We start from the raw sequence: 25,721 nt of genomic DNA on the forward strand, positions 1-25,721 counted from the left end.
TGAACAAACCCATGCATGCTAAATGAATGGAAATACTATCTATGCTATCAAATAGACCAGAGGTTCCTACAGTTTTAAATAGTCTGGATCACATTGTAGAAAGATTGGTCAGTGCCCATCCAGTTGCAATCCCATGGATCACCTTTTCACCCATATGCAACTGTGTTAGTTCTGTGGGAACTACAGCAATTGCTTACATGGAAAAAGGAATATTGGGAAAGTAGTGCATTTTTAGCCATCCTTCTTATGTTTTGTCATTTTGGAGAAAATAGAGTTAATCACATTGTTTTGCCTCTTTAATTCATCCCCCACCCTCATGGATCTGTTCTGTTTCACGCAGCCAAAAACTCTTACATTTACAGCATAGAATCAGAGAAATTAGATACAAAAAAACATAACTACTTTTCCTGGAGGTTGCATTGTAACACTACTTTATCACTTAGAATGCAGAACACCCAAGAACCCCAAAACAGAAAGATAACAGGCTGCTCTTAAGGCAGTGATGCACAACTCATCCCATCTTAATTTAAGCTGGCTATTTCCAGACTGACTGACGGCTAACAGTTTCCCACAGAGCCTCCTGGCTGCAAGTAGGACCAGGATCCACTCTCTCTTCCCCCTGCCGCCACTCTCAAAGTGATAGCTTGCAGATCCAACACAGTCCTCAATACACCACAGGAACAAGGAGGAGAACTGAACCACATGACCAGCCATCTCTCTGAAGACCATAAGCAAGTGGCCAATGGGCCACAATTTGGGAACGGCTGAAATACTGGTTTAAATAGGAGAATCAGGCCAGTAATGACTGTGTAATAAACTAGATTTATCCTGGTCTCAGTCAGTTGACATTAATATTAAAGGCTGTGAGAACTGCCAAAGGTCACGTGACAGGAGTCAATATCCACTCACTGCACTGAGTGCTATTACAGCCAGTATGATCTTTAATATTGACCCTACATAAACTATCACTAGAAGTAGTCACATGTGATAGCTCCCTCCCTCTCTCTCTCTCTCTCTCTCTCTCTCTCATATGGACAAATTAATTCCACTATAATATGCAACAGAACTCTTTTTCCTCCCCATTTCCTGAGAAACTGATATTTAGGCAACTTTTTGCCTCTGAAGAGAATTATCAAATAAATCTAATAGTATAAAATGGATTTACTGCCTGATTCAATGTCCATAGAAGTCAATGGGAATGTTTCCATCACTGAACAGTGAAAAATTTCTGGCAGCTCCTGACTGGGACAGATATGACAGTTTCTTGCCATATCCTTGGGAGACCTTATTGAATTAAGTTTAAGTATCTCCGGAGTCCATTCTATTAAATGAATGGTTTATGTATTATTGTGGGGCAGGATTGTATGTAACCTCTTGAGGGAGGAGATGTGACAGATGTGAGACTTGGGTGTTCAAAAGACTATATTGAACCAAATGCCAGACATTAATGGACATATGGAGCAAAAAGTGTACAAGTGTGAAGCAAAAAATATGTACGGAAAGTGAATGCAAATTCCCCTCTGGTTGTGCAAAAAACCAGCCTTTTGAAGCTACATCCTGAGGAGTAAGTCATTGTCTGCTGAACAGCTGTTACCTCAGGCCAAGTTGTATAAAGGAAAGGCAGGAGGGATAGCTCAGTGGTTTGAGCATTGGCCTTCTAAACCCAGGGTTGTGAGTTCAATCCTTGAGGGGGCCACTTCAGGATCTAGGGCAAAAATCTGTCTGGGGATTGGTCCTGCTTTGAGCAGGGGGTTGGACTAGATGACCTCTGGAGGTCCCTTCCACCCCTGATATTCTATGAACTAGCTGTGGGTATTCTGAATCTGAGACAGTTATGAACTTGTAACCATGGGGAAAACCCCATTGTGGATTTTGAAGGACTGACTCCTACCAGAGCCTGGAGTTGTGGTTGTAGTAACCTCTGGTAAGCTTTTTAGTAGGTGTGTAGGTTCTTTTGTTGTTTTTAGTATGTTTTCTCTGTAATGCTTTCACCTTAACAATAAATGTGCTTGCTTATTGAGAATTGTGTGGTAAGTTATAACTGTGGGCCTTTACGCTGTCCAGAGCTTCTGGAGAGAAACCAAAGCTCAGACACTGGCCTGTTTAGGCAGTCTTGCTTGCGATCAATATCACAGTATAATTAGCGAACGATGCAGCCTGGAAAAACCCTCATCAAGAGGGAAAGAGACATGGTTCTGTACCCAAGAGAGGTACAAACTGAGGAGCTAGGAGTCTAGAGTGGGTGCCCTTGGTGTACACAAAGGGGGAATACGATGCAGTTGCACTGAACTGTGACACCAACAACTTAGCTTAATGAGAGCTATTGTCCAAATGTAAACTTATAATAGTTTTTTCTAGAGAAAATACTAGGGTATAGGGACATGTATTAGCTTTGACTAAGAAAACCAAATTAACGAAGAACTCTGACTCCTCCAGGGGGAAGAAATTCAAATGAAAAATTGTAAGTACTTTTACACATTCAAAGCTTATATTAAGTTTAAATAGGTAATTTATTTCAAAATTATTATATTTGGAACAAAGAGTAAAAACATATATTTGAGAAAAATTAATTACAACAGGCTGCAATTACAGAGACCCATTCACCCATGTAAAGACCCATTCACCCATGGAGCCTCCTTAATGTATATCATCATCGTCCTATCAACTTTCCACAGCTTAATAATACTGAAAAAAAGAAATGAAGCGGAAGAGAAAACACAGAGAAGAACAACAGAGGTGTGGGAGGAAAATGCTGCTCTATGTGCCAGAGGGATGATTCATTGTTTTTAAGTTCAGGTTTGAAACATGTAGGGCCTAATTCATCGGTGGTGTTAACTGCACTGGAATTAATGGAATTAAAGCACGGATGCATTTGTGCTCCATGCTCCTTGGTACTAAAATTCAGATCCCAGCAGGAATAACTAAGCCCTTCATTCTTCCAAGACAGATAAATTGACTTCTATGCAGTTTACTTCCTTTGGGTCTTTCAGATTGTGGGCTAGATTCACTATAAGGTCTGTACTAGTTTCCGCTACCACAGACCCTGGCAGAGGGACCTTGATGGTAGGAAATCTGCTCACAGGAGGATTACTACTGAAGAAGGTGACTGCTACTTCCTTTTCCTGGCCAAAAGTGGGCAGCACTACCAAAAGAGAGGCTTTGGCCAGGACAGCTGGTATGGAAGAGTTGTACTGACTCAGTCCGTTCCTCCTATAGAACCCCTGGTGGGGAATAAAACTATCCCCGACCCCGAGTTGAATGCTCTGTGGGGAACTGGTGGTAGAAAAATGGTCTGCTCTCCCTTGGGAATGAATTCCATGCCATCCCTGGGCCACAATGACTCTCTTGAACAAGGAGGGGAATCTTGACTGAGATGTTGAAAATCCAAGTCCTGAACTCTCTGCATGGACATTAAAGTTCCCTTGGCACTTTTGTAAGAAGTTTATCCCACTGTCCTTTGCTAACAATTCCTTTCTTCATTTGTTGGGCAGTGTAATATGTGGTGCTTATTGGATGCTCTCTGTCATAAAAGGGTTTAGCAGTGCTGTTGGAGGCCTTTGGATTCCCTTGCAGTGATGGGTGCCGTATAAATTAGAGGTGGTCAAAATGACAACATTCAGATCTAAGTTTGGGTCTTGATTTCCATAAGCTCCAGTCTGAGTTAAGCTCTAATATAAAACAAGATAACTATAAGCTAAATTGTATGTTTAACACCCACCCCCCACCCCAAATAAAGATCAGTTCCTATAAGAATTACTTGCAGTTGTTTGGACAGAAACTGGAAGCTTAAGCAGACAGTAGCCAATTTAGCACTGCTGCCAACACTGAAATACTGCTCCTCCTGTAATAAACTAGCGGTGATAGATGGGACAGTAAATTTACTTGTTATGACTTAGGACTGAGAGCATTTTGGGAAGCCTGCCTAGAGAAAAAGCTCACTTTCAATTATTTTTTTAAAGTTAAGTTTGCTTGACACACAGATGAAGAAGGTGTGTGTGTGTGTAAATAAGTAGTTTGGCCCCGGTTCAACAATTTACTTAAGCATGCATCCAACTAAGTATGTGAATAGTCTCACTGACTTTAATGGCACTACTCAGATGCTTGAAATGAAACACGTTTAAATAACTTGCTGAATCAGAATGAATGCATGCTCCCCCTTTCTCCCATCCTCAATATTGCAGTGGACACAGATATTTTTGAGTAAAACCGAGCATTTGAAATGGTCAGAATGGGTCTCAGAAGATGTTGTCTCTACCTCTCATCCCCACACCTCCCCAGTCTCTGTATTGGAAGATCCAGTCCTTAGGAAATTCAAACTCCCATAAGAGTTTGATTGTGTATAGAGTATGGGAATATCTCATCACACTCAGTAACCTAAAACAGTTCTTTGGTGATTTGAAGACAACATGTCTGACACTAGATCTTATGAACTGCTTTCTGGAGTAGAGATAGCTATGGAAGAGCCAGTTAGTTGCCTCCGTTAATGCTGGAATTATACAGTATGGCATATGCTGGTTGAAATAAGAGACTAAAACTAGTTTACTTCTCACCAAACATCTTGTGAAAAGCTTCACCTTAATGAGCTTCATCAGCAAGAAAAATGGTTCAGATACATCTACATATCACCACAATCCAGAAAGAACCACAGGTACATGACAGCTCTTTAGCCCAGGAACTGGCTCTTACCATGTTTGTATGGTGCCTTGCACATAGGCTCCTGATCTCAGCTAGGTGCTACCATAATCTCACTATTAAGAACTATAGAAATACCCGAGGCAGAAACAGATGGCAAAAGCCAGGAGGCTGGATTCTCATTCAGACCCAGTGAAAGAGCGGGATAGCTAGGGAGTTCTCTGCAGCTCCCTGATCTCAAGCTGTCTGGCCCTGGTACAAGTTGGAGCTGCAAGGATGCTCAGGGACCTTACACTAATGAAGGACTGGTCATAGGACAGCCATGTTCTGCCAAGCCAAACCCTACCCTCAGCCCATTACCACCATGTCCCCATTCTGTTATGCTGATGCAGAGGCAGTTGGCATAGGAGGTGCCAGCTTTCCACTGACTGAGGTCCCCTGCACAGTGGAAGTTCTCCACTGGCCAGCTCATGGCACTTTAAGTTCACTTGGTGTTGCTCATAGCAGTTGGCAGTAAGATAAGTTAGTAAGTGGAAGAAGATGCTGCTTAACAGCCAAACACACCTAAGATGGAATTACCTTTTCTTAAAAAGGATGTGCCTTACCAGCTAAATAATAAAATGACCATGAACAAAACTTTGAAATCAATATATTGCCTAATAATTAATCAGTATAAGTCTACTAGCAGAATAATCAGACTTTCCAGTGAGGGGAAGAATTTACAAAAAGAAGTTATTGGCTAAGTTTAAAATAGATTTTTGATTTGCCCTGGGAAATATAAATATTGTCAAACAATCACATTATTTTCTTCTTAATTAAAAAAGATTGATCAGCCTTTGTACTGCAACCAAAGAAAATTACATAAAGTTTCAGTGCACATTAGGTTTTGGATTATAAAGGTAAGTATCATTTCACACACACACACGGAAAAAAGAGGACAAAAATAAAATTGCGTATTAGTTTCTTGGCTATCTTTTCTAATGATATTTGAAATTTTTTGTAAAAATGCTACGAGAACCCAACTGCTATTCATATAACTTGTATGATACCACTGCTTCCTCACTACAAATTATTTTCTAAAACCACTGAAATAGGTAAATAATTTGAGTAGTTCCCAAAATTTATTTTATCAAGGGTCACTATGATTCATGGGGTCATATTATTTAATATTTAACAACTGTTTGTAATTTCTAAAAGTCACTATATATTATTATTCCTCTTAAAATCCACTCCCTGCATTACTATTTATTTGCCAATCATCAAATCAGAGAGCAGAAACAATATCATGTGATTTAGGGTACTGTAAGCAGGTGTAGTTTTCACACTGGTCTGAACAGAGTGTAGACTCTATACAGAGTCCAAACTTGAAGATTTCTGGCTTTACTGATAACTCAAATGACAATGGAAAATAAGCCTTAACCTACATTTTCCCCTATGCTTAACCTACATTTCTCCCCTGCTCTATCCCAGTCCCTACTGCTCTGTCCCAGTCCCTACTTTCCTTTGTCTCTTAGACTCTTTAACCCATCTTATATCCTCAAGCACCTGACATCACAATACTCAGAGGAATCCTCTACTCCTTTGTAGGATCCTAGAACCTGTTGGCCTGTTACAGTGGCCAACCATGCAACACAAATAAAACAGTGAATCTTGGGATGCTTCGGAACTGTATGATGCACAAGAAAGGGTGATAGCAAGTTGCATTGTTCTGAGGAGACAGGCGATAGCCTGCTCGAGAATTGGCATAAAGGGAAAAGAAAAGGATCTTTACTGAGCTTGCGGAAAGATCACTGCTACAGGCTGAGGGATTTGTTTGTCTGTGAGCAGCACAGCCCAGCTTGCCCCTGGTGTCATATTAAACTAGGTTCCTTCTGAAACCTGATCAGCTTTGTCCACCTCAACTCATACTATAACCTCTTCATTAAAGTGCAAATCCTGGACTCACTGAAATCAGTGAGGTTGCAGGAAATGTAAGAATTTGTTCTTAAACTTGTGACAAAATTCCTCCTCTATCTTGGTGGGTCCTGCACTTATTGGCAGATTTTCTTGCCTCAGAGATTCACCATGTGGGTTGGGGAACAGCCCAGAGACCTTCCCCTCTGGAAGAACCCACAGTCCAGGTCAATTGGGAGGTTTGGGGGGAACCCAGGCCCACCCTCTACTCCAGGTTCCAGCCCAGGGCCCTGTGGACTGCAGCTGTCTATAGTGCCTCCTGTAACAGCTGCATGACAGCTACAACTCTCTGAGCTACTTCCCCATGGCCTCCTCCAAACACCTTCCTTATTCTCACCACAGGACCTTCCTCCTGGTGTCTGATAATGCTTGTGCTCCTCAGTCCCCCCAGCAGCACACCCTCTCACTCTCCGCTCCTTGCACCTCTTGCTCCCAGCTTCTCACACTACAAACTGAAGTGAGTGCCTTTTAAAACCCAGGTGCCCTGATTAGCCTGCCTTAATTGATTCTAGTAGCTTCTTCTTAATTGGCTCCAGGTGTCCTAATTAGCCTGCCTGCCTTAACTGGTTCTAGCAGGTTCCTGATTACTCTAGTGCAGCCCCTGCTCTGGTCACTCAGGGAACAGAAAACTACTCATCCAGTGACCAGTATATTTGCCCTCTACCAGACTCCTGTACCCCACTGGTCTGGGTCTGTCACAAACTATATACACGCTTTTGATGGCAGATTTTAAATCACCTCCCACCGATTATGTTTCTGTGGCCCTGACTTTGCTCTTACACCAGTTTAAATCAGGAATAACTCCACAGAAATCAATACAGTGCGGGTGGAAGTGAGAACAGAATCTAGCCCAGTATGCTTTTTGCTGTCCGTCATTCTTCAGGAGCCTGCATTTCCATTTTAGCTGGATACTTTATGAAAACCAAATGTGAAATGAAAGCTAGAAGCTAACCCTATTTTCACTCCCTAACTCAATCACAATTTCTTCCCAAAGCTTCATTGGATATTGTCATCACAAAGTAATCTTGCTCTAAGCCACAGTAAAAAATTTCTCCTTGGATTCAGGATAAAATGGATCTTAACCACTAGTAACTTGTGCTCCTATATTACTGTTGCACCCAAATGAGATTATGTCCATTTGTAAATCACAGAACTTCTTGTGCTGGACAGACCTTGCAGAAACTTCTGAGGTGTCAGGGTGGCTAAGATTTGGAGTATTTCTATTGGAAAACAGTTTGCTCTAACATAAAACTATGAAGCAAGCTCCAGGTTACTGAGATATCTGCTCTCAGAGCTGCTTGAACTCAGCTGATGCTTAACAGCTAGAGTTAATGAGAATCCCTGGCAATGTGGATAACAATGCAGAAAATTTAAACAGTTTGGAAGGAAGGGAATGGAGGTTATTATTTTTTTGGAGATGAAAGAAAAAAATCCTCATAAAACATTTATCATGAGATGGAGTAGCAGGTGTACCTAGGAATATGCAAATCTTAAATTCACAAGGAGTGTGTCCCAATCAGAGCAAGATTTACGTGTTTAAATGGGGAACAGTGAAGTAGTACAGAAGGGCATTCTGCAAATGGCACTTCTGCTCCAGTACAGGTGGGCTATCCACCTGCATATTTCAAGCGTGATCCTCAGGTCCCCTGAAAAGAGTGTTTGTGGCTGAATTGATTCTTGATCATCACAAAAATCGGTGATGGGAGTAACATGAAGTAGGTGTGCTTTCGGTCTGAAACTGGGTGTATTACAAGTTTATATTTGTATTGGTTTAGTAAAAGGTATTACATATCAGTGTCAGTGTGGGATGGACAGAAGACTTGTGGAAAAGTACAAATCAGCAAGCTGAAAAACGTCATGTATTAAGCTTCAGATAAACAAATAGCCCAGCCCCTGGTGATCCTGCTGGGAGGCCAGATAGCTTCCCAAGACCTGGCCCAAATTATTGAAATTGCTGGGAGTTTTGCTGTTGAGTTCAATAGGGCCAGGATTTCACTCAGAAAGATTCCTTGTCTCTGGGAAAGACTGGCTTCCAACTCAGGGATATTAAAGAGTGACCAGGTGTGAACAGAGGAGCTCTTCTGTGTTCAAAACAGAAGAGGTTCCCAGCCTCACCCTGGCTTGTGTCAATGGTGGTCCCCTACAACTCCCTTGGCCTACTGCACTGACAGCTTCCAGTCCACTTTAACTACAGCGGTTAATGTTGCATCTACTTCTCTGTAGTCCTGACAACTTTACATTTCCAAAGTGTAGCACAGCTTATAGGTAATGTTCTCTTGCTGCTATAACAACAAGGGTTTGTCTTTTATGGATGTTAGTAACCTTATCAATTCAGAATTCTTCAGGCTAGACTTAATAAAGAGTAAGCATATTGCTGTTTTACCTATATCTGACCCATAGGTGTATAGATTTATTTAATATTTTCTGATTCTAAGACACTATCATCAAGATATTATATCTGGTACTTGCACAGTGAAAATCTGGAAAACATACTACACAATTTTTGAAAAAATGTTTGCACAAATATTAAAAGAGAAAACCTAGTCAAATACACAAACTGTATGAAAATTCAACTAAAAAGATCTCTGGTCTTAAATGGCAAAAATGAGGAAAATCAAGCCGTGTCATAAAAGTGAGTGACATTCACCACCAAAATGTTGGTAAAACATTGAATTAAGAATGGGATATTTAACCCTCACCCTTGCATTTCCCAGTATTATTGGCTCAGTAGCTCATTTTTTTAAGTTCCCATTTGGCAGTTTATATAGGCTGGCACATTATGTCTATTACCTCAACGCAGCTTTTTGTGAATTTGTATGTGAATTATAACTACTGTGCCTGGCTGGTTGTTCTGCAATATAATGGATGTAGACAAAGGCTGCCTAAAGTAGAATGTTTTATTAGGTCAATTAATATACCAGTCACATCTTGTTCCTGGGGTTAATCACTGGGTTGAATCCTTAGCTTGCATTTAAATTTGGGTAAGGCCATAAAAATGTCTTAGGAAAAAAATGACATCTGGGTAATCCCTATTTATTCTCTTCCAATGACTTTTACATCAAATCTATTCAGTTTTACAAGTCAAAACTAGATTTTCCCAGCTGTCAAAACTGCAAGCTCAACCTGACATTGGAAAACAATTAAGTTGTGTGCTCTGTCTCTCCCCATCGTCATGACCAACAAGGATACTGGAATATGAATTAAGATGGCCATTTTTTCATGACACATGAAGCAGAATTAAATATACCTGTGGAAGAACAAGATGTACCAACACTGACTATATTAATTTGCTTTTGTCTGTGAGTCGTGTAGTATCAAGAGAATTTCATCTTTTCTTTTGATGCTAATTTCACGCTTTTCTTCATGAAAGAATTCTTAGATGCCCCAGGGGATGGCTCTATTCAGGCAAACTCCCATTAAACTCATAGGCTTGATAACGTTCTCCTACCATTGGAAGTCAGGATTAGCTCCACGGAAGGTAATTGAGTCATACTAGTGTAACACTGGTGTGGTGAACTAAATTAGGCCTAATGGGAGTTTGTCTGAGTAAAAAAGTCAAGAATAAATCAATAATCTCAGCTTTTGCCTGAATTTACTTCTAAAAATATTACGTTGTAGAATCCAAAGAGAATGAACACTTTTCAACCTGCCTCCACTAAAAAGTCAATTTTTTTCTAATAGCGACCATACACTGGTACCTGAGTTACTGCACGTATATTCTATTTAAAGAGTGTAAGGAAATAACCCTGTATTGCAGACACCGTTGTATACGGTAACTATTGGCAAATTATCACGCTGGTGACTCCTTATACCAGAGTTATGTGTATGGGTCCAATGAGACTACTCAATGAGTTAATTGAGCAGAATTTGGCTAGACATCTCAGACCAATAAATTGAATACTAACTTTCAGAACTATATTCCAGAGAACAGAGTGAAGTGCAGTTTATTACATATAAGATAAAACATTTTTGAAACATGTCCCTACATATAAGAAGCTGAGGCTACTGTACTAGCATTTCTTATAGAAAGACAGGTATTGTTGTTTGGAAACTTCAGTATTTCTCTGTTAAAATATTACACATTGATTTACGGTCTCTCTGTTTCATATCAGGCAGCTAATCAGGAGGTTTAAATCAAAGTTTCTTAAATACATTTGAAAAAAAGTTTAATCCTGATAAGGGTAACACAGTAAAACAACCTCAACCTTTAGTTTTGCCATACCACAAAATGAAGCTAGAAACACAGGAATTGCCACATCAGAATGGATCAATTGTTTATCAACTCCTGTAGCCTTCTCTCACAGATCTAATGCTGAATGTTTTATAAGAAGGTGTGAAAAAGCCTTACAATATCAAACAGTGTAATACTATACCAGTGGGTGAGATTTTTCTCATTCATATAACTAATGCTTTTTAATACCACTGTGATCTAGCTCAACCACAAGATATGGGCTAGGTGCAGGAATTTACTGGGTGAAATTCTATGGCCTGTGTGGAGATTAAACCAAATAATTTTTGTTGTGTCTTTGCCCTCTACACAACATGAAGGAGGAGGAAATTATATGGACATGGTTGTGTTCCAAATAATTGTGTTTACTAACTATATATTTATATAAACATGCAAGGCTCAGCTACATATATATACACATAGAGCTACACTGCTGCTCTGTTAATTTCTAGTAGCTTCTGCAACGCAAGATAGGAGGTCATCTAGAGGACTCCTAAACTATGTTAAGGGATGCTACCCAATTCATATACACTACAATCATAATGATCACTTCAGGTCCTAAAATCTATGAATCTAAACTTTTTCTCAGCAATACTCTGTGGCAATGAAATCCACAAGTTAACTACACAGTGTAAAATAGCATTGCAATGGAAATGATACAGTATCAGCAAATAATGAGTTGACAGGCAAATTAATGTATTAATTGTGCTAAGGAAACTTTGTAGACAAGGGAGGAAAGAAGCTGTAAAAACAAAGCTACAGCTGCAAACAACCTTTTAGAAGTGAAGAACTTGTGATAGAGAGGCTATGGGGGAGAGCACGTGTCAAAGCCGGGCACAGAACACAAGCTAACTACTCATAATATTAGAGACAGGTTTCTCTTAAGGTAGTGTAACCACACACCTTCTGGGTGTGGTGTTCTGTCCCATTTAGTGGCACCGAGACCACTTAAAGAGAGAGAGAGAAAACTACTCTACTCTATAGCTTTAGCTAACAGACAGTTGGCTTTTGGCTCTGCACTAAGCTCCAGAGATCCCCTCTGTTTGATTCTGCCTGCTGACGACCGAGGTCTGTCGGCATTACAGTAGCACAGGGAAGTTTTATTTTAAGAGTTTTTTTACTTTTTAATTATATGTCTTACATAAGACTCTAGAGGCTCAAACCAATGTCAGGGCCCCTTTGTTCTAGACACTGCATATACACATAGCAAGAGAGAGTTCATATCCCAAAAAGCTTACCGTCTAAATAGACAAAGGAAATATTATTCCCATTATAAAGAGGGAAAACGGAGCACAGTGAGATTAAATAACTTGCCCAAGACCATGAAGGAACACTGTAAGACAACCAAGAACAAGATCTCAGGTGTCCCAAGCCAGCGCTTTAATTGCAAGGCTGTCCTGTAACACTATGAAAATACTATTACATAAAGGCCACAAAATATCTAGTTACCCGATGTGGTAAGTAATGTTGAGTCTAGCAATTATTTTCTGAAAACTAGAATTTGCTGAAGAACTGACACTAAACATGCTACAAAAGTATTGTAATTAGTGACTCAGTGCTTTTAGAAGTGACATATACCTCCAAGTAAAATATTTATCACTTGTGTTTCAAGTGTGGGAGAAAATAAGATGGACCGAAAAGTAGCTGCAAGGCTATTATTTTGCTGTTTAATCACTGTTATCATGTGGCAATGGGACAATAACTGGACACTGGTCCTCAACTCCTCTTTCAAGAACAACTATAAAGAGTATTTGTGACAGTGACATGGCCTGCTTTCTTTGCTGTTGCAAGATAGTTTCTGTACTGTCCTGGGAATATCCCTTCAAGATTCTTAACCAGAATTGTGGACTATCCAAACTGAGATTCTCTCAGAGATTCTATTTTAGATACTTATATGGCTCCAATTACTGGAGTATCTGAGCACCTACCAATTTTTATGTATTTATTCTCACAGCATCCTTGCGAGATAAGGAAGTGCTATTTTACAGATGGGGAACTGAGGCACAGATTCTCAAAGATATTTAGATGCCTAATTCCCATAAAATCATGGAATATCAGGGTTGGAAGGGACCTTAGGAGGTCATCTAGTCTAACCTGTTGCTCAAAGCAGGACCAATCCCCAGACAGATTTTTGCCCCAGATCCCTAAATGGCCCCCTTAAGGATTGAACTTACAACCCTGGGTTTAGCAGGCCAATACTCAAACCACTGAGCTATCGCTCCTCCCCGAAAGTTAGGCATCTAACTGCCTCTGAGGATCAGGGACAGAGAAACTAAATTACTTGCCCTAGATCATACAGGATGCCTCTAGTGGAGCGGAAGCTTAACCCTACATCTCCTAAACCCAAAGCTAGGGCACTTACCACTCGAACATCCTTTCCCAAACGCATTTTACACTAAGCCTATAGCATTATGAAAGTTAATTCAGTACTGGTAGATATTCATGCAGTACAGGTATGATAAATAAAACCCAGATATTACCTCATTTTAGACTCTCAAGGCCTTTATTTTAGGAACTCCCCAGTAATTAGGGACACAACAGGTACATCATTTTGCATTTGTATGTATGCAGCACAACTGGATCCAAAGTAATCGCTCTGTGGATCACATCAAGTCATTTGTGTATGACGTGACTGTCACAAGCACTGCCCTGTGGTGTCACGTTATATGGAGTCTATCAATCTACATCGAGATGACAATCTTTCTGTTTCTCCCATGCTCTCTGGCTCATATCAATTTAGTGGGAGTACAATTTGAACTAGACATTCTGTCATGCCTTTTTCTCTTATGACTGCTTCTTATGTACAGGCAGGAAGTTTAAAATAAAAGTGTCTGTGGCAGAAATTCAGTTCTTAAAGAATTCACAAACTATAAAACTAGTCTATACAGCTGATCAAGAAATAAAAAAAAAGTTTTTGAATACACTTCACAATGTTGAAGTTGTTTGCATTTAGAAGTGCTTGAAATGGATCCACATTTGGTTTTCCCCCCACTTTTTGTGAAAATATTTTAATAAAAAAATTGAAACAAGGCCAAACACAGTATGAAACATTTTACTCAGTAAGAAAGAAATTTCAAATGTCAATTTTTTCAAACACTTTTTTTAAAAAAGAGAGAGTCCTGCCCCCTCCTTTTTTAAAAAACAAACAAACAACCAATTTGTTTTGAAACATTTCAACCGGCTCTTCTGCTCTGTATTACAAATAGGCTTGGAAGGATTACAGTTTTATCAGTAAACGTTGGTAAACATTTATTTCACCATACTGTCACAAAATGATGAACAAATATTTCCATCAATAATACCTGAAATTTACAGATAAGCAGCAGTTTTTTCCCTTTCCTAGGAACTTATCAGAGTTTGAGTTAAGGATATTTACTTTGTATATTTTGACCTATGATGTTGGCCATTTGTGGTTTAATGGTTATAAAGCTTTAACTTCTTGAACTTCAGCATATAAAGTCCTTAAATTATTGTCTATCCTCCCACCATAATTTCCTGTAACTGTGAAAATTTAAAATCGATACAAATAGAAAAATGCTTAAAATAAATATCAATAGTATGCATCATAATTATGTAAAAAAAACATTCTCCCAAACCAACTTATAAATGATGGGATAACTAAGCATCCAGTCCTGCTCTCATTTAAGTCACTGGCAAAGCTCCCATTGCAGAAAGAACCACAGCCCTGAAGTTTGTAAAATGGCTTGTTGAATCATAGAATCATAGAATATCAGGGTTGGAAGGGACCTCAGGAGGTCATCTAGTCCAACCCCCTGCTCAAAGCAGGACCAATTCCCAACTAAATCATCCCAGCCAGGGCTTTGTCAAGCCGGGCCTTAAAAACCTCCAAGGAAGGAGACTCCACCACCTCCCTAGGTAACACGTTCCAGTGCTTCACCACCCTCCTAGTGAAATAGTGTTTCCTAATATCCAACCTAGACCTCCCCCACTGCAACTTGAGACCATTGCTCCTTGTTCTGTCATCTGCCACCATTGAGAACAGCCGAGTTCCATCCTCTTTGGAACCCCCTTTCAGGTAGTTGTAGGCTGCTATCAAATCCCCCCTCATTCTTCTCTTCTGGAGACTAAACAATCCCAGTTCCCTCAGCCTCTCCTCATAAGTCATGCACTCCAGACCCCTAATCATTTTTGTTGCCCTCCGCTGGACTCTTTCCAATTTTTCCACATCCTTCTTGTAGTGTGGGGCCCAAAACTGGACACAGTACTCCAGATGAGGCCTCACCAATGTCGAATAAAGGGGAACGATCACGTCCCTCGATCTGCTGGCAATGCCCCTACTTATACAGCCCAAAATGCCGTTAGCCTTCTTGGCAACAAGAGCACACTGTTGACTCATATCCAGCTTCTCGTCCACTGTGACCCCAGGTCCTTTTCTGCAGAACTGCTACCTAGCCATTCGGTCCCTAGTCTGTAGCTGTGCATGGGATTCTTCCGTCCTAAGTGCAGGACTCTGCATTTGTCCTTGTTGAACCTCATCAGGTTTCTTTTGGCCCAATCCTCTAATTTGTCTAGGTCCCTCTGTATCCGATCCCTACCCTCTAGTGTATCTACCACGCCTCCTAGTTTAGTGCCGGGGGGAGGGCGGAGAGTCCGGCCGGGGCTCTCCGCTCTCCCCGGCGGCCAGAGCGCCGGGGGGAGGGCGGAGAGCCCCCAGCGGCCAGAGCGCTGGGAGGAGGGCGGCGAGCCCACCGCGGCTCGCTGCTCTCCCCGACTGGCTGGAGCGCCGGGGGGAGGGCGGCGAGCCCGGCCGGGGCCCCGCTCTCGCCGACCGGCCGGAGCGCTGGCGGGAGGGCGGCGAGCCCGGCCGGGGCCCCGCTCTCGGGCCGGAGCGCCCCGCCGCGCCGCCCCCCTCCAGGCACTGCCCCAAGCACATGCTTGGTGGGCTGGTGCCTGGAGCCAGCCCTGCCTCTCAGCCACTCAGGGTGTCTGGTCAATCAGGGTGTTTGTCTGTAGGTCAATTAGCTGGTCCCAGATACAGCTGCAGACCCTGATTCCTGAAACAGACGGACTAAGCCTGAACCCATATGTCTGAACTAAGGAAAGGACTCCATGGACTGCTGTCTCATGTCTAGCATCCCAACGCAGGAGTATCTGTACTTTAGTCCTTAAAATGTCTGCTCCACACTAACTCATAGAATCTAGAAATAGAAAAGACCTAGCAGGTCATCTCATTAAACCCTCTACTTAATGCAGGATTTTTCTCTAAAGGCTGCTTTTGAGTGTTTTCCCCAGTCTAGTACTAAGTGAATCAGAGCAAGAAGACGTCTTTCCCCTTGGGAGATGATTCTACAGTCTAATAATCCTCACTGTTTGGGAAATTTTACCGGTATTTTCCTTTGCTCTGAGAACTGTTTTTTTCTGTGTGTTCCATTTCAGCATAAATCAGCTGGTTATTATTTTAATGATATAAATACCTGGCAGAAACTACTTAAATTATGAAAGAGACAGATTTATTCAGCTTTATTCGTTTGATTTTTAAATTGCTCACAGAGTTCCTATTTCAACCACCCCACCTCCTTGATCTTAATATTTCTTTCACTTAACCGATCTGATATTATATATATTTTTCATCTAGGGAAAAAATTAGACAGACCAGAAGCGATACCTTTGCCAATTCATCTTCACTTACACTTTCTTCATTCAGCCTGTCAGACGCTACCGGGGAAAAGAGACAAAGCTGGAGCATGACAAATAGGGCCTGTGATTGTTTTCAACATGCCACAAAAAAAGTAGGACAAAATATCTTAATGTTTTCCTCTTTTCCTTCATCCGTCATTCAGCAGAGATTTGCTGTCATTTATAAAGGTCACTGGCCTATGAAGCATCAGAGAAAGTGAAAAACTTTTTCTGTCCCTCTAAGTATGCATTTAAAGACCAGCGGTAATACAATGCCTGTAAAACTAGGGCTCCAACCACAGCTCATCAGGATCAGTTTAGTGCAGAGGATTTCAGGAGACTGCGCTTAGCCTAATTAAGTCTGCCCAGGCTACCTACAAGCTAGGTAAAATAGCAGTTGAATGTAAAAACCTCAAAAGTGGTAATAACCCTGACAGTTCTTATTCTAAAGCTCACAGAGTATCTTATACCAATCATTCATCCCCATGCAAAGGGCCAGCACAGAGTCAATGTACCTCTTAAATCTCACTTAAGCAATACATAAGCTTTGTACTGGCACTCTACACAGAGGTCTCTTTCACCCAGGGTGTGATCTTGCAAGTACGGCTGGTTGAAAATGTTATGTTGAAACAGTTTTTAAGTGGAAAATTGGGATTTTGACTAAATTATTATTTTTTTTTTTTGTGGGAAACTGAACAAATGCCTAAAAACTTAAATATTTTTATTTGGAAATGCTACTGCTGGTGTCTCATGGGAGTTGTAGTTCTGGTACCTCATGTCCCTGTTCTTCTCTATGAGCCAGCTTCCCTGGCAGATAGTACATATCCCATGATTAACCAATGGTTGAGGGACTAGTTAAGGTTTTATCCACACTGGAACAGTCACTTGGCCAGCCAGAGAAAGACTGTAGTCAAATGGGTAGGGCATCCATCTTGGAGGTGGGAGATCCATGGTCCAGTCCCACTGCTCCAATCACTCTTTCATTATCTAATCCACAGTGGAACAGCTTCAACAGGAGACAATGAAGGAGCCCCACACCAGACTATCTCATAGCTCAATGGTTGGAGCACTCCCCTGAGAGGTGGGAGACGTGTTCAAATCCTTTCTCCCCATCTGGCAGAGAGGGGAGAATTGAATCTGAGTTTCCCCATCCTAAGTGATTGCTTTAACCATAAGGCTAAAAGTTACAGCATGGGCAGCAGCACCACCACCTTCTCCTCCTCCTCCGGCAGCCACATTTTGAATGGGACCTGATCTGATTGGCAGCCTCTGAGCATGCCTATTGGATTGGGCCCCTCACATGAGATTGGTGGCCAAATGCCTATCTTCCCCCGGTTTGTGGATCACTCTGGGGCTCACGCGGGAGATAGGTGTCTGGACACTTAGAGTGAGGCAGCAGGGAGTATGCCCAGAGGCAGAAATTTGGGCACACAGGGAACTTTTATCCTGAAAACTTAGGCATGGAGTTTAGCACCTATAGGGTTGAGTGAGGGTTCTGTGGATCACAGTGTAGCCTAAAACTGGGATTTAGGCCCTAATCCCTAGATTTAGGCACCTAGGTAGCTTTGTGGATCAGGGCCTTAGAGTTTGCCACTCTGTTACAGGCACAGTGGTGAATGGTGCCAAGTGCACCATATGGAGAAAGGATGAGCATTTATCATTGAGCTAAAAGCTCACCCGCATCCTTCAACAGCCAAATATTCACATGCGTTTGGCCTCAATCATGAGAGCACTTATGCATAGGCCTCACTTAAAGTCTACTTGCATGCTTAAGGTTAAGCACCTGCACAAGTCTGGAGGCTCAGGGGCTTTATGGGAGACTGTTATATCCATAATACAGAATATGGACAAGATTAATTATTGGAATAGTTTTTTTCTTTCATTCTGATGGTGAACCCTAACCAGTTTTCAAAGTGCAGGTTCAGGGCTGCCTTTACATTGTTCTGATGATTACTAACCTAACGTATACTTTAATTTTACCAAGAGAACTGACATTGGTTCAACAAAGACATTTTATTTTCAGATTTTAAGAAAAGGCAGTTTTCTGAACAATAAAATAACTTGGTAAAGTTTAAAACAATAATACAGACAGAGCATGTTATTCAAGCTACATAGGCATTCATGCACCTCAACTGAATTTATCTAGAAGAGACTAGTAAAAAAAATAAGACTCTGAGTACACTTGACACACATCATCATTCTTGGTAATGTAAGAAAATATAAAGTCTGGGATAATTTAAGGCAATTTAAACCAGTGATGCTTGAGATTATCTGAACCTCTTCTTAACCCATCCAGGAGCTGCCTGAATGAGACTGCAAGTGTAACGTAAAATTACAGCTTCAACCAAAAGGGCTTGGTCTATACTGGTATTTTTCTTAAATCATCTCACTGTTGCACTACAGCTCTATAAGTGGTAGCAACAGTGGGAGAGTCAGTAAAAATTTGTCACTGGCTTTTTCACTGTCGTATTGTCTAGCCCTGTTGTACATGGGGCTCGATGGCACGGTGATCACAAAATGCTTGAGTCCAATCTTCGCTAGTCTCTCGCCATTGCTACCCCAGGTGGTAGCACAACAGTAAAATGCTAGTCTAGGCAAAGACAAGAAGTCTATTAGTGGGCTCCAGTCCTTGGCTTCTGCATTCTCCAAGAGCATGACAATTAGAACTGGAAAAATACTACTAAAACTATTTGTAAATTGGATTTCTACCATATGACAGTCTGATGGGCAAATGATTAAATAAACACACAAAAATGGAAAAAGATCAATTTTGTTTAAACATGTCCTCCACTCTACTTCCCTGCCGCAGGCATTTCTAATGTAGTGTGTTGGGTCCCAGTCCTGCAAGGAGCTCCACACAGGTGGATCCAGGTGTCTGTCTGGCACCTCACTGAAGTCAACAAGTCTCTGCATAAGCACAGGGGTCTGCTCATGTACAACTCATTGCAGGACTAGTGCCTTAGTCTAGGCCAGGGGTAGGCAACCTATGGCACGCATGACGAAGGCGGCACGAAAGCTGATTTTCAGTGGCACTCACACTGCCCGGGTGCTGGCCACCGGTCCATGGGGCTCCGCATTTTAATTTAATTTTAAATGAAGCTTCTTAAACATTTAAAAAACCTTATTTACTTTACATACAACAATAGTTTAGTTATATATTATAGACTTATAGAAAGAGACCTTCTAAAAAATGTTAAAATGTATGACTGGCACGCAAAACCTTAAATTTGAGTGAATAAATGAAGACTCGGCACACCACTTCTGAAAGGTTGCCGACCCCTGGTCTAGGCAGCCTTAAGCAAAACACAACACAAAAAATAGGTGAGGTTCTTCTCTTTTTGGGGCTCAGATTTTATGGGCCAAATAACTCTTCCATTCTGGTACAGGGACCCTGGGAAAGGAATCTCACTACATGATACCTACACCAGTGGAAATGTTGAGGGAGGCATTTTTCCCCTTTCTCCCTATCCAGCAGCTTGGGGCTCTGCTAACTGTATTCACTAGTTATGCTAAATGTATGGATCCCATCACAGGTGTGTCACAGAGTGCTATTATCTCCAGTTTACAGCTGGAGAACTGAGGCCTCGAGGCCCAGATTTTCTAAGGTATTTAGGCACCTAACTCCCATTGAAGATCTGTGCCAGAATAACTAAGGGTGTGTCTACACGGCAATTAAAAACCCAACTCAGGATTGCACTGTGGAGCTGTTTAATGGCAGTGTAGATGTCTAGGCTTAGCTTGAGTCAGCTGGCATGGGCCAGCTGGAGGTGTCTAATTGTGGTGTAGACATAAACTAAGTGACTGGCCCAAGATCACACATAGATTCAGGGATGAGAAGGGAATTGAACCTCGGTCTTCTAAGTCAAAGACTAATACCCTAACTGTGGCTCAAGCCTTCCTTCTTGCAGCTGCTGAAATACAGGGTATAGCTGGCAGAAAGGGAGGATAGGTGGGACTTCCCTAAGCCTTGGTGATTCTAGCTGCCACATACGCGGCTTTTTGGGTAATTAGCTGCAAGTGCAAATTGCACCAGCCTTCAGGCCACTCTAACTGACACAGAGGGACTAGTGCAACATGTAGTTGACCCAGAATTGAGGGCACTTTCATGCTCTTCTTGCACTGTAAAAGCCTCAGCCATTATCTTTACCACCAATTAGCTCCTAATTGCCTAAATTTTGTTTGAAAATGGGACTTAGGAACCTACTGAGTACTGATGTAATCTTGAAAATTTCACACTGAATTTTACCACAGTGAAATCAAATAACGTAGCAACAATGTAAACACCCCAAGATCTAATCAACCTACATACACGGTCCCCCGCCATATCACCACTAATGAGCCTCATCCGACACCTCCCTCTTCACAAGCAAGAGAGAAAAGGTGGGCTTTGAAGACTAAAGCTTAGGATGTCACGGACATAGGGCATTCCAAAGATCCAGAGCCCTAATAGAGAATACCCTGCCAGCTGTACCCTCTCTCTTATATCAATGGGGCATCACATCAGCTCCACCAGCATCATTGATCATACCTGTGAAAGTATACATGGGGGGTAGGGGTGGGGAGAGGGTGTCTTAAATGGATGGATGAATGGGTTCAATAAAAATAAATAAACTAAGAACTGGACTTGACCCTTAATCCCCAAATTTAAACCAAACCCTAGATTGACTTCCATGGGAATGGACTCACAAGAAAACTTTTTCTGAGGTTTGAAGAAGCTTGGTTCATTTATTTCTGGCTTATTTTTCACTTTCACATGTTCTGAGCAGAAGTGGAGGCATCACAATACCATAAGAAAAAAACATTATCCTAGCATTTCCAACATGAGCAGAGCAGGAATCACTGAAAATCTCACGAGAGAGCTATTTTGGCAGAGCCAAGAAGGTCAGATAAACATCTGAATGGAACTTCCTAAACGTTTATTGAGAGTCATTAGTCACCAATTTTAAACAATGCTGAAAGTCATTCACACCTGAAAAAATCCCAGTGGTAATATGGGCCTACTTCAAAACCAGATTTGTCACTTTAAATAATTAGTTTAGTTTTCCCTTACTCATTGTAGCTTTCCTTTACCTTTAGTAAAATGAAACATTTTCAATGCAAATGAAGCATACACACTATGCTACAGTTATGTTTGAAACCTGCTACACTATTTCAAGCCCCCTGAGCGTTGGTATATTGGCCAAATAAATCTTCCAGATAGGTAATAATACAGTACAGGTTATAATACTTTCTTGTTTCCATGTCATATCATTTACCTTTACTGCTTATCAGTAACTGCATGTTTGCTGAAGAAATATACTCTGGCACAGGCAATTCTCACTTAATCTGCATAATTCCCAAATGGAGCATAGTAAAACTTTTGTTTGAAAGTATTAATAGGTGATAAGAGAAAGGTCGCTTTGAATATCCCTGCAAAATGTTCTCTTCAGGTGAAATTGTCCTCTCTGCAGAGAGCCAACATATGGCCTATGCAGCACGTAAGCCCCAATTAAACCGTACATTGACAATTTTAGTGGCTTTTAAGTGGTGCATAGGTCTATGCTGGCCTGCTGGGTTGCCAACTTTCCAATTATTCAAAACCAGACACTACAAACCCACCCCACCTCCATCCCGTTGCTCACTCCCCCCTTCCCCGGGACTCACCTGCCACCTGCAGACCTGGGCTGGGAGGAGCAGAAGCAGAGCCTGCCTGCCTAACTCGGACATGGCAAGGTGTGTGTGTGGGGGGGGGGGGGTCAGTTCTCAAAGTAAGGGACAATTGGGGCATGGTGGGGCAGGTCGGTCCCTGGAGTGAGGGTCCGGGGCAATTGGGGAGGGGGGGAGCGGTCCCCAGAGCAAGGGGCCGGGGGGGGTTGGTCCCTGGAGCTGGAGTCCCAGGAGTTTGAGAAGGCAGTACCTACATCTCCTCTCTGCTGGAGCTGGAAACCAGTTCCTAAGCTTCTCTCGAGTCCATCAGCTGAACTCCTCCAGCAGCAGCTGCTCTTCCCACCCTCCCAGCAGCAGAAGCCGGTTACTGCGGTAACCGGAGTTTTGGTGTCCAGTCAGCAGTACTGACCAGACACTGCACAGGTCTCCTTTCAACCGGACTTTCCGGTCAAAAAACAGACACCTGCCAATCCTGCCTGCTCAGGGATGAATATCGCTGTGACCGGAATCCCAGGGGAGCCAGCTAAGGTCACTCAATTAGGGTGAACTGCAACAAATGGGGCAGACAATCCCCAAAGCTGGTGGATATTCCAATACTTAGATTTATCAAGACAGCACAAAACAGCTTCTGTTATACCTTACTGGTTACTCAGAAGTCCACAACACAGTTCCCTTAAAGTAACCCAGCCTCAGGCCTCCACCTAGTTACCCAAGTCAGATATGATGAGGATTAATGAAAATCTTATTTCATCATATAAAAGAAAAGGTTCTACCAATCCCAAAGGATCGGACACATTACCTCCCAGGTTAATGAATATTCCAGATTTTACCCAAATACACGCTTACATCCAATTCTTATTAATTAAACTAAAATTTATTAAAAAAGAAAAGAGAGTATGGTTAAAAGAATAATATACATACAGACATGAGTAATCTTCAGATTCATAGCAGAGATGGTGAGCTTTGTAGTTGCAAAAAGTTCTTTCAGAATAGTCCATAGGTTATAGTCCAATGTTTATATTTCAGAGTGGTCCAGTCAGAACTGGGATCTCAATCCTTGTGGCTTAGGCTTCCCTTGCATGAAACCTCAAGCAGATCTGAGATAAAAAGGATTGGGACCCAAGGATCTTTTATACAATTTCAAGCCTTCTTTGACAAGTCAGAGTACCTTGGCTTACAATAGGTAATTAGAGCCACTTTGAAGTAGGTCCATGGTACTTAGCTATACAAATTAACATAAGGCAATTGCCCATTTCTCCACCATTCACAGATGATTTGCTATACATTTCAAAAAGAGATGAATACAATGATATTCCGTGTTTACAATTCATTTAAATGCTAGGATGTTCTTTTGATCTCTGAATTAACAGAATACAGCATAGACAGGGACTGTTGATTACATTGTTGACCACTACCCATATATAAATATGTAAATACACAAAAACACAAACATTATCTCCGCATATGTCTTTAAGGGTTGAATTTGAGTCATTTATTCTGCAGGATGCTTAACCCTTTCTGGTCATGCGCCACAATCGCCTTTCAGGCCAGACTGCTTAATTTAGACAATGACCCAAGTGTGGACAACAGGGGAGAGCTCTGCAAGGGATTGTATTTCCAAAGCACAGGGGAACATGCACACTGTACCATTGCTTTGGATGAAAATGACACCACCTAGTCTTAGAGAGGATTTGTAGTCAGACTTTAAATATCCAGCTTACTTAATCATCTCCTCAGGAGATGGAAGAACATAGCCATGGCTCATCTGCACTTCCTCCTTGCTCGTTTGGGAATGAATCAAGCCCTGGGAGAACACAGGAACCACTATTGTGCCTAGCCCTTGCATAGGGTGGACGGGAGGCAGGGGAAATCACAGTCTGACCCTAAGTGGAGCAGGTATAAGAAGCCTTGTAATTAAAAAACAGAACTCAACCATAAATTTCAAAGCCTATATTTTCTGTGATGTATCAGATGTTGTCTTACAACAGAAGCTATAAACCAATGAATATGAAATGGTAAAGAGTGTTAAATGTTAAGATGCATTGAAAATATGCCAAACAATATAAACAAGATTTCTTCCTGACACCTTAAAAGGATGCTGACAGGTTGATCTAAGCTAAAATTTTAGTGTTTCTTAAAACAAGGGTTAACCTTAAGACAATAGAAATGTTTTCATACCCCCCATTTTTTAAAATTCTAATAGGAACCTTTTTAAAATATTTGAATTTAAATATTCCTTGGCTTCTGCTAATGCGTGATGGGCTGAATCGAAAACTCACTGAAAAGGCAAGTAAAATTGACTAATCCATTTTCATTGCCCAACCTGAGCAAAATACAAAATGTAAATAGCCAGCATCAATAATAAAAAAAATAGATTAGTTTTTGAGAGCTCATTCACTTTGTTAATGGTCTCAGGTATTGTTAACACTAATAAGGACATCATGTTTTTTTTAAACATGTAGGGCCGAATTTTGTTTTCAGTTACACTGGTGTAAATCCTTTCATAGAATTATCTCACATTGACACAGGTGTGTTTGAGAGCACAGTTTGGCCAATGCTTCTTAACCTGAAAATGTCAGTTTAAAAATTCTCAATGTTATAAAGTAGATGATAGGACCACACTTACATCTTTTTCAGCCTTGGTATATTACATCATACCAAAGTGAAACTAGGAGTTAATACTACTGGGAATTAAATAACATGAATAATAACTGAAAACATGTTAAAGTACTGAAAAAATTGAGACAAGTCTCTTCATTATAATATGCAACATAAGAGAAATTATATCAGATCCAAGCTATTATAGGATGTGAGGAAATGTGAGCTCTTTATGAATGTGATCCAAAGCCCATTAGGGTCTTTCCACTGATTTTAGATCAAGCCCTAAATCTTTTATTCAGGCATGGCTTGAGCTCATTTATATGTGTAAAAGGGACTCGATTATTTGGCAATAGGAACTTTGGGAATTCAGCCTTAATATTTAAATTAGTCAAGTGCTTGATTTTGAAAGTGGAGAAACAGGAGCACTTAATTTCACTTCACTTTCCTTGCATGTGAGTTGGCAACCAGCTGACTGTAAATCCCTGATGAGATTTGCTTATATGTGATAATTTAATTAGATTTGTAAAAGTCTTTGAGGTCCTCAGATTATAGGTGTCACATAAATGCAAAGAGGGAGGAGTTGCAGTGATAACAGTTTATTTCTCCACATATATTTCTATTTTATTTTATTCCTTTCCAATGCAATGGATGTTTTCTCCTATCCTTTCCCAGTTCTAAGGTTTGCTAAAATATGGGCCTCACAGAACATTCAAGTCCCTGATCCTAACTGAAATCATTGGCCAAATTCCCATTGACTTTCAACAGAAGCTGGGTCAGGCCCACAGCATTTTTCTTTCCACGTGTTATTGCAAGCACCTCTGTTTTCCTTTTCTTTCTCTTTCATTTAGACTCCCTGCCACTGATCCTGTTGCATTTGCTACAGAGTGGACCATGGAACCTGACAATCCCATTCAGTTACTGATCGGACTTTCCATCATGAAGACAATGTAATAAATCACAGGGAAGACTTGTTTATGAAACATTTGTATTTTCACCCAGCTGTCTGGGAAAAGAAAGGATTTAA

This window comes from Terrapene carolina, unplaced genomic scaffold (assembly GCF_002925995.2).
Source record: "Terrapene carolina triunguis isolate 2854851 unplaced genomic scaffold, T_m_triunguis-2.0 Scaffold180, whole genome shotgun sequence".
NCBI classification, from domain to species: domain Eukaryota; kingdom Metazoa; phylum Chordata; order Testudines; family Emydidae; genus Terrapene; species Terrapene triunguis.